Below are 11798 nucleotides of genomic sequence, written 5' to 3'. Positions count from 1 at the left end.
GATAAGACATACAAAGTAATGTGTTAAAGTTGACGTATTTGATGAACGATTATGGATTTACCATGTAACGTGGTGACATGAACTATCATGGGCCTTACTTGCATCAATTCTTGACCGCAACTTGTTCACACTAACGTGACTTTCATAAAGTGAGGCAGCTTATAGACAGGACATTCAGGTTTGACTGACATTCGTTTTCTTATGCACTCAAACCTGCTTCACTGTTTCTATGATTAGTGTGTCTTATAATACACCAACCTAGGTAACTTATTACAGAGAATCACGTAGCAACTGTGGCACTCTGGTCTTACCAGCAAGGTGACATGTCTGGCGTAACATATTTACTTGACAATAAATCATTAATATTACATCAGTGTACCATTTTGTTTTGATATTTGGGAAGTTTTCCGGGGTCCTAAAACTTGAAGGCTTTTTGAGGAAGTCGTGGCAATCATTATTAAAACAACATGTTTGGGTTGATTGCTTGCAACTTAACTCCGCCTGTAGCTCTTCTTAAGTTGCTGCCGGTCCCAAGCCCGTGTAAAAGATGGAAGATTGGGTATGAGGTTGGCAACTCCATCCTGTAGAAAACTAACTAGCAAAAAAGCGCCAACCACATTAAACAAACTGAACCATTTAAACTTTGTCCTGGGAGTCGAAGGAAGAAATATGACGCCTCATGTGGAAAGCCGAGTTCCTTCGGGAGTCACAAGGCAGATGCTACTTCTAACAATCAAGGTAACAATGTTTATAGGTACATGGAACGTCCGGACAATTTGGGTGACCAGGGAGACCAGTCAAATAGTAACGGAAATGAGGAAATACAATTGGGCAGTACTGGGAATCAGCGAAATCCATCGGACACAGACTGGACAACAAAGGCTAGATACAGGAGAGATGCTACTATACTCCGGTCACGAAGAGGAAATGCTCCGCACACGAAGGGAGTTGCTCTAATACTGTCCAAAGAAGCACGAAATGCACCTGTAGGATGGGAATCTCATATATCCGGAATTATCAAAGCATCATTCAAAAAAAGGAGGGGAGCGAAATGAATGGTATCCAATGATATGTGTAACGGAAAAAGAACGATGAAAATCCCTCCGCAGCTTTTTGGTTGGACAGTACTGTCATTTACTTGTCTCTTCTCCCTGTCGTGTATTTTAACCTTTGTTCATATCTCACCTAACCACACCTTTGGTTCCTCAGTCTTCCTCGTCTAATCCCTTATCATGTGATTTTGATTAAAGATTTATCTTTTGTTACCTAATTTTCTATTGCATGTTGCCGGACTATTGACATCAAGGTCGTGTTTGACTAAGCTTCAGGTCACGGCGTGGTTCAGTGTATGACTGTTAACCTTTTAACTGTTTGCTTGTGAGGGTTGCTGGAATCTCTGCAGATAGACATTTGATCCCATATTATTGGGAATATTTTTATTGACTCTCAGGTATCGAACCCTTTGGTATTAAATGTTTCTTTTATTGTTTACCGCACTACTTTGTGTTAGAGAAACTGTTGACTGTATAGCATAGGCTGTACCGTTTAAGGTATTTTATATTTTTTATATAATTTGTTCTATTTCCTCAATTAGGACATTTTGAATTGAGCACAGAGTCTGTGCTTTGATATAATTTAATACGAGTATCGCAAAAACGCTTGGTACACTATACAGAAGAACGTAGTCTGGCCTATTCGAGTAAATTTTGGTTCGTCGATCCTGCATTCAAACCGAATATCGGCCATTCGGTCGTCACAATTCGCACCCACCAGTGATAGCGACGACGACAATAAAGATCAATTCTATGAAAGGCTGCAACCAATCATGGCGAAGTGCCCAATAAAGGACCTCACCATTCTGATAGGAGATCTAAACGCCAAAGTCGGAATAGACAACACCGAATATGAAGATAACATGGGACGACATGGACTGAGAGAGAGAAACGAGAATGGTGACAGATTTGCAAATCTATGTGCATTCAACAAAGTGGTCATAGGCGGCACAATATTCTCACACAAACGAATACACAAAGCTACATGGATCTCACTGGACCACACCACAGAGAACCAGATAGATCATATTTGCATCAGTACAAAATTCACAATGAAAAACGTGAAAACCAGGAGAGGATCTGACATAGCTTCAGATCATCACCGGATTGTGGCCATGATGAAAGTGAAGCTAAAGAAACACTGGACAACTGGGGGAACAGCATTACAAAGGTTCAATAAAGCCTTCCTACGGGATACTAACAAACTCAATGAATTCAAAATAATTCTCAACAACAGGTTCCAAGCCTTACAAGATCTACTGAAGGAAGAGGAAACTACTATGGAGGACAACTGGAAAGGTATCATAGAAGCATTAACTTCAACATGTCAGGAGATTCTGGGCCGCAACAAGCATTATCATAAGGAATGGATCTCTGTGGAGACACTGGACAAGATTCAAGCAAGGAAGAACAAGAAGACAGCAATTAGTAACAGCCAAATTACAACACAGAAAACCAAGCCACAAGCTGAATACACGTAAGCATACAAACAAGTGGGGAAGAGCATTAAAGCCGACAATCAGAAATACGTGGAAAAACTAGCAACGACGGCGGAAAGAGCTGCAAGAGAAGGAAATATGAGACAGTTATATGATAGAACGAAGAAACTATCAGGGAAATATAGTAAACCAGAGATATCGGTCAAGGAGAAAGAAGGCAGGCCAATCGCTGAAATTCAAGAACAGAGGAGCAGATGGGTAGAGTGCTTTGAGGAACTCTTGAATGTACCAGCTCCAGTTAATCCAACGGACATTGAAGCAGCAACCAAAGACCTCCCAAAAGATGTCACTGCACCAACGACCGAAGAAATCAGGATGACAATCAGACAAATCAAGAGCGGGAAAGCAGCAGGACTCGACAACATACCAGCTGAAACACCGAAGTCAAACATTGAAGTAACTACAAACATGCTTCACCTTCTATTCAAGAAGATTTGGGTGGAGAAACAAGTGCCGACGGGCTGGAAAGAAGGACACCTCATCAAGATCCCAAAGAAAAGCGATCTGAGCAAATGTGAAGACTACAGAGGCATTACACTACTATCAGTACCAGGGAAAGTCTTCAACAGTGTTGCTGAACCGGATAAAAGACGCAGTAGACGCCCAACTTCGAGATCAACAGGATGGATTCCAGAAGGACCGGTCGTGCACAGACCAAAATTTGATACTACGGATCATCGATGAACAATAAGTTGAGTGGAACTCCTAAGTACACATCAACCACATTGACTATGAGAAAGCGTTTAACGGTGTAGATAGGACAACATTATGGAAATGTCTTCAAAACTATGGGGTTCCTAGGAAGATTGTCAACATTATCCGTAATTCATGCGATGGAGTACACTGCAAATTCGTGTATGGAGGACAGCTGGCAATTGCATTTCAAATAATGACCGGGGTCAGACAAGGCTGTCTACTTTCCCCCTTCCTCTTTCTTCTCATGGTTGACTAGATTATGAATACCTCGACATCTGAGGGAAAACATGGAATAGAATTGACAGCTCAGAACCGAATAGATGATTTGGACTTCGTAGATGACCTAATTTTCCTATCCTATACACACGAACAAATGCAGATAAAGACAACTTGTGTAGCAGCTGCCTCTGTATCAATAGGCATCAACATACACAACTGAAGAACATATAGAACGCAAAACAACTCTGAACCAATATCAAAGTCAGGATCTTCAATACCAACGTCAAGACAGTACTACTGTATGGAACTAAAACCTAGAGAATTACTGCAAACATCATCAAGAAGGTACGAGTATTTATAAATAGTTGTCTACGTAAGATACCCAGCATTCATTGGCCGGACACCATCAGCAACAGCCTTCTGTGGGAGAGAATAAACCAACTTCCAGCTGAAGACGAAAGTAGGAAAAGACGAAGGAAATGAATACGACATACATTACGCAAATCATCAAACTGCATCACGAGACAAGCACTAACTTGAAATCCTGATGGGAAGCGGAAAAGAGGAAGGCCAAAGAACACATTACGTCGGGAAATAAAAGCAGATGTGAAAAATACGAATAACACCTGGAAAGAGCTGGAAAGGGTTGCTCAGGACAGGGTTAAATGGAGAATGCTGGTGGGCAGTCTATGTTCCTCCACGAGGAGTCACATGCGTATGTAACTAGTAAAGTGCTTGCAATTTGCCACCAATGTGTTGGAATATGAATCAGAATTGAGTTTTCTTGTTGGTCGGATCTCCATTTACAAATGTAGCAGTCGACTATGCTTCAAAAACAGATCGGAGCAAAATGTGGACGCAATATTAAATTTTTCAGTTTGGATTATTGTATTCCTTGTGTTTTGAAATTGTTTATACGTTATATTTTCTATCAAATTTTTCAATATACTCGTCCATATCGCTGAGTCACTTCTTTTAAATCAATCTGAATGTAACCTGAGGTAGCTGTTTGTCTATAGCTGGGATATACAAGGTAGTATCCTAGCGCCTCTATAAAGTCATAATAGACATCGACAGCATTTATAGCTGCTTTAATTTGGGAAAGGCTTTTTTGCAAGTTGGTGATCTGAAAGTGGTCTACTCATGTCACAGAGATAAAGTATGTAACACTGCTAATTTTATTCAACAGGAATTGAAAGGGGTAAAAGTATGGTGTAAAAAGTACCAAATTCAGTTCAATATTACCAGGTGAGGCTGGATTAGCATCGGGTGAAGCGATCTATAACTCTATTTTGTAATGGACAAAATGTTAGTATCCGAATGTCGTATTATCTTAGACTTTGGCTTAAGATGCTCTAATGACCTAACTTTGTCAGTACAAGTCATGTTGATCAGCGCAGTCAAACATAAACCTATAAGTTGCGTGATTCGTAACTTCCACGCACATTAGTCTAGGCTGGTACCATGTAAAATTTGTGTTGACCAGGTTCTTGGATATAGTTCATTTGCACTCACAAGCCTTTGTGTAGGCAACAAGTTGAGAATCGAAGGAGTACAGTGATATTTCGCAAGAAGACTATAAATGGGTTGTAGACAAAGTTACTTTGAGCTATGTTACACGTTAGGGCTGGAATCGCGATAAAAAAAGGTGGGTTAGGCTAAGTCTTACATTTTTCTACATGCTCGTACACCAAATGCTACATCCTTAACATAAAACATGAAACTTTACCAGTTGTTAACTAAAGAATCACATTAATCTAGTCAAAACACAGCACTGTAGGTCTACCGCATGCCAAAACTCCTTCCTATACAAGTTTTTCTATCAGATGGAACAAACTACTGGCTGAAACGCGCGAAGTAGATACCATTAGCCACTTTACTCGTTAGTTTAAATGTTTCCATTGTTCACAATCGGTCGGTAGCCATTTGATTGCATAAGCTCTACTAGTCTCCATAGATCTACTATCATTCAGATAAAACGTCTTCAAGTTTAGCTCCAAACATTTATAAGCGGTAGTGCCATTCACAGTCGAGTTGTTGATACCTACTTGCCTTCGAGACCAAACTAACTCATATAATAATCTCAGTATATTACAATCTACAGATGAAGCAGTGGAAAATAAATATAAGCCACGTGTAAAAGTATTACCACCTTCAGAGTCCATAACTAATGAGAGTTTTTGCTGTGGGCTACGAACATCGATATTACCTTGATTTCTATTATTATCTGTATGAGTACCTGCTGGATATGGTCTGTTTTCTGAGATGTGTGGTGGTCCTGATAATATCGTTAACGATCTCAACACTGATGACAAACGAAGTATGATGCCTTCTTGAGGATGTATCTTGAGAAAATGATGACGAAGAAAAAATCGGAATAATTCTTTGTAAACAAAAGCTTTTGCAGTTTAGTGTTTGATTTCGAACCACGTGACTGCGTATACGATAATTTCTGAAAACATTTATGAAATACAAAGTATTTCTCACACTGGTAGATTATAAAATTGTTCGCACTAAAACATTGATATCCAGGTTAACCACGGAATCCTTCGTTCTCGAGGATATTGAAGTGTGTCGGCATCGATGTCGAAGAATTGCAGAACTAGTTACACAGAGGATTTGTATACTGCCACAGTGACTACCCGTCCACATAAGTGAGCACAAATTATTTCGAACCCAAAGGAGAATTTTCGAGAAACGCTATGGTCGTGTATTTTCTCCTTTAACTTTGTGCACTCATCATCCGTAGGCCCTATATAGCTTTTCTATTTACACGTTTATCATGGCATTGACGTTTGACGGCACAAGGGGCTACCCACGAGAGAGAGAGAGAGAGTGATAAAAGATCACGCATCATGGCAATTGTAAGTGAATCAGTCAGATATTCTCGGGAATGTATGTGGGAGCTTATACATACTCAGCCGTTTTGGAAAGGAATGGACTGGTACCTCAATCTTCAGGATTCCGGTCAAGAGGAAGGTGTAGTGACTTAATTTTATCACGAGAACACGATTGATCTAATGAAAACAATTATTATTATAACCAATTGTACAAGTGCTTGTTTTAGTGTGCTCTTTGTTTAACTGTGCTAAAAACATCCATCATACTTACCTCGATTGTGACCTCGCGCGAAACTGGTTACGCTCAGTAACCAAGCTTGTATCCTGGCACGATGTGGGTATTCTTTCGATACCACGAGATCTCCAGCAAATATATCTCTACTTGTTCCATTAATTGCCTTCTGATATTTGGCTTCGGGGGGATTTTATGGATATTCTGGCACGCGTTCCTTGCAGTGGTATTCATAGTCAATCTCGACTCGACTCCACGCTACAAAGGTCTGAGGACGTGCGATTAGCTCTATTCGTAAGGCACTACGTGCCCTTGTAAATATACAGCTTTTGACAGATGAGTTCCTTGGAACCTTTGTTAGAGAAGCCGGGAATATTGTTAACAATAAGCCTCTGGTTCCTATTAGGGATGATTCAAATGATTACTAGGTGACAACTACGTCCAGACTATTGCAAGACAATACAATATTATTATTATTATCATTATCATCAGCTTTATTCAATATTGTATTTTTGGTACAATATAGAATTCTCAGCGTAAAGTATTTCAACAAGTTTCCGTTTATTTCTTCTTGGTTGGTCCTGGCGATAAATATTGGGTGATCGCCAGTTAGATGTTAGCAGTTCACTAAATGAACATCTGAATAATGTGCATTCTTTTCGCTGTATATTGCCAGCAACCACATTGTCTCTTATTGAGTTTTTTGTAACTTTGACAACGAAAGGTTGTACACTTTTCAGAAACGCAGCAGAATAGGTTATGCGATTAATAAACATAATGATATATTAAAACAAACAAAAATAGATAACTTGTTGAAATATCTAGATGGCAAGAACAGGTAGCCCAGATGCTCAAGCAGGCCAGTGGTACTCTACGAAGTCACGGGTAATCTAAAACTGCAGGCAGGTGAAATATTTGTCATAAGTATTCTGGAGGCGGTGTTCGAAAGAAAGTGAATCTTCGTTTCGACTCAGATACACATAGTTTCAATCACAGAAGCAACTCAGTAGTGTTATGTACTGATTCCTCGCAGAGAAACAAGTGGCTTTTAAAACTGATTGAGATAGCAGCACCTGGTATAGATAGATTAGTAAGGCATGTAGAGTTAAGAGCAAGATAGGAAATGGATATTGGAAACTGGCTTCGGGAGACAATAGCCGGTAGATTACTCGGATTCCTCAGTATACTCAGATAAGTCTCAAGAATCAGATAGTTAAGTGTGATTTCAGATATAATGCTTTAAACCCCAGAGTTTATTGTTTTGTCTTTTTGACTGTTGTTTGCGATAATTGCATTTTCCTAACCTTGAGGACCTAAAAAGCCACTACTTTCATGGTGAACTTACGCGAGGAATTAATGCGCTAACGTGAATGAAACTACCATGAACATTTTATGCAGAGATGCCACCGGTTTATTACCCAGAGTTTGATTTCAAACGAACTAAAGTGTAGTGCTTCATTAAAACCGTTTACATGAGCACAGACAATCATCTATCTTCCCAAGTTTCCTCTGCCCTTTAAAACTTATCGCACCACTCACAGTCTACCATTCGTGTAGAAAAATCAAAGTGCCGGATGAAATTCGCCAAGTTAATGCATAAGCAATAACAGACGCGTCACTTTTTCATGATTCGTTCAAGTTTTCACTGTTTATTCATTGGCTTCTGTTTTGTTCGTTTTTTCAAAATGACCTCCGCGATGTGTTGCTAACAAGAGCGCGACTCTCGGTTTGACATGAATCCAGGTGTTGGCACACTCTGCATGTTAAGTCACGGGTTTTCGCGCACACGTTACATATTGTCGTGGATTTTTTGTGTCGTTATTTATCAGTTATTAACAGGCTTTTTTCCATCACACATCAATTTCCGTAATGCTTGTGCTTGTAACAGTTTTTATTCCAATTTATTAGCAGTTTGACGTATTTCTTGCTCACCACCTAAGTAAATCTGTAGTTAGCGTAATATGGTTATTTGTAATAATACAAACCCAAGCAAGTAAAATTCACCATTTTCCTAGTCACAAAATCGATCACAGATTGAGTTTTCATGAAAATAAGCCGTAAAACCCATTACATATGGTTCACCTCCTTGATTGCGGTGACGGTGAACATGGATGTCGGTAGTTGTTTATAAAATGTAAGTAGAAGCAATTAAGCGTTAACCTAATTATGAATATTATATAACTTGTTTGTATTTAGCCATAAAATGTCATATCCATCATAGGTACCATCGTTTTGTACTGAAGTGACATATTATTATGTAACGTATCTGAGAAAAATTATGTGAGTAACAATCGACGTTGATAACGTTTTCTAGCGGCTTTCTGAACGTATACAGGAACAGTGTATAACACCATATTAAGTAGGCACAAAGTCTTCATAAGTAAAATGATGGGTGTCTCTTCTGAGCATGGTGACAAAACCATGTCGTAGTTAATACTGATTTATGATGTGTCTGTTATAGGGTTCACGATTGATATTCCGTAAACGGAATCCGCAATCGCTGACCAAAATATGAACAAAGTTATATTGCATATTGTCGAGTAATAGCTAAATTGTGCTTACCAATTTTTCTTGCTAATAACAAATGTCTAGACGAAATACTACAAGGGTTAGAAACTGAAGTGCGTTGTTTACATGAAGTTTCCGGTCCTTGTTACGACACAGAATTGAATCAAATGACAACTATTAATAAGTTAATTCTTGAATTCCTACTCCGAAGTAATTCATGCAGACAACGTGACAAGTGAATGAACAATGGAAGCTGAATCACAAGTTTCTAGTATTCATATCTCCTTTATGCCATATTAATTACTTACATTTTCGTCATAAGTTGGACGACACTTGTATGTTGTGATGATACTAACTACAGCAATTTGTAAATAACACTAATTTGTGTGTCGTTAAGATTACCGATGAATTTTTATTAACGGAATTCGAAATCTCTAATGAATAGCGATGTTTGCAAATAAGAGACTTATAGGTACATTCTGTTACCTGGTATTTAATTGACTTATTAAATGTGATACTGATAACTAAGTTCAAATCTTTATTTCACGACTGATTTGTTGTTTTTCAGAATTGCATGAATCCATTAAAGTCGTCAAAGCTTTGTGATGTTAACGCCGGCCTACAACTTATGGAATTTGTGATTATGGAAGATCATGTGGAAAAGCGGTTTACAAGTTCCATATTGCCTAGTGACATTTTTATTCACTTAATGCATTATTTAAATAGAAATATAGCAACGGTACTCAGTGTTTTACTTTATAAATCATGTACGTATGTATAAATAGTCGATATGACGCCTGAACAAATATAGATAGAGGACAATATGAATTCATTATAATCCATGGAATTAACAAGTAATAAGATGGATTACGTAATGATGCATTTCTTTTTTAAAATTTAGTTACCGATTTATTAAATCACCCTGTGACTAACACCTGCTCACTTAATCCTCTTTAATTATGTGAACTCTTCAAATTGTAATCCATTATTACGTAACCCAAGCGTGCGCAACCCATCACAAATGTTTCTGTTATTGTTGTGTTTCCCATTATCTCTTTGAATTTATCTAAAATCCATGTGACATCTCCATGTGTTTCTTTTCGCGTCCACGTAATCATCACAGTACGTCCTCGACCACAATCATCTGTCACCACTAACTGGAATAATGAATATCTACATAGTAGAATAAAACGAAAATCATATTCACTTTTTATTATTGGTATTATATGTAGAATAAATACACAGAACTTCTGGATTTTTCTTGTACAACTTTATTTGATCATAACTGCTGAAACATATTCTCGTTGCATATCCACTTTCTAAATGTTCTCTCACTTCACCTTTTTGTCTCAGTATATCCATTACTTGCTTTCGAGTACAACAACCTGAAATATATTTATATACACTTACCAGTGGAGAGTTCACCTTTCATAGCTTTGACATCGGCAGCGGTTACATGCTTACCAGTTCTCTCCTTAATACTTGCGATAACTTCATCTGCTGACTCACAGTGTAGTATTACTGGCTTCAAGTTTTCTTTTTCTTCTGATGACAATCTTCTACTCAACGGATCACAAACCATCAATGAACTACTACATGGATGATTGTGGAGCATGTTGTAGGATTTGATGACATATCCTTGCTCCTCTAATCTTACACGTAATTTAGATAGGCAATTACGGAATTTAGACCTTAAAAATCATAAATTAGTTAAGGATCTTACGATTTTTACTTCACTTTCAAACCTTCCGATTTCCTCTTATGACCAAATGTACAGTGAAACGTTACAAACAGGTATGTGGTGGACCAGACAGATATGAACGCGAAAAGTATAAACAAAGTAACTAAAGATCAGTAGTAATATTAATATATACAGTTAATTGTTACAAATACAATAGAAATTTGGGACGTTACTTAAATTGACCAAATGTTGCGTGTTCTGATTGGGTCCGGTATTATAAATCCACAATTATAAATGCTTGGTGAGTCTGAGCGGGTTGACGAACTCTCTAGTGATATAATCCCGCGTAGAATGTGATATATTCCAATTACAGTCTATAAATAGTGATAATATTTGATTTAGACTTCAGTTAACTCAATCACAAACGAAAATAGAACGAGGGGTGTGTGAGTAGTAATGTATTTGTTAGCCAGCAAAAATATGTCACGCTATGTCAGTATCATAACGGAAATTGTGCTCAAGGTCATTTTAATAAAACAACAGTTACAGTCATTTAATGTTAAATATACATACAGTGGAAGGTTGACAAAATGAATACAAATAACATTTGAAACTATTTACAAAATAAGCTTGTCAGGCCTATCTCCACAGGTATTTGAACCTGACATCCTTTAGCAATCTGCCTTCCGTGTGAATGTAACGAGTATAAGTAGTCTGAGAGGCGATAAAATTACTATTCCATACTTTTTGGGACTCTTTTAGTGCGCTATCAAAGTCATCCCAGCACGGGAAACGCTTGTTCAGTATCATACTTCGAAAGGCATCGCTAAGGTCGACCGAAATGTCATGAAGCACTACAAACAGATCATTCATTATAAAAAAGTTATTCCTTGCAACAATAATAACCCAAGGAAATACTACAAATACTTAGGATTTACCTGTGACTTGACATTACGTTGAGGTTTACTACAGTTGTTGGGATCACAGATCAAATTACAAAGCAACAACAGAGCCAAAGTGTACACTAAAAAACAGAGAATGCTAAATTAATGCTTTTGGTAGTTATTTCGT

The sequence above is a fragment of the Schistosoma haematobium genome, chromosome ZW, assembly GCF_000699445.3.
Source record: "Schistosoma haematobium chromosome ZW, whole genome shotgun sequence".
NCBI lineage: Eukaryota > Metazoa > Platyhelminthes > Trematoda > Strigeidida > Schistosomatidae > Schistosoma > Schistosoma haematobium.
This window is presented reverse-complemented; position numbering follows the sequence as displayed.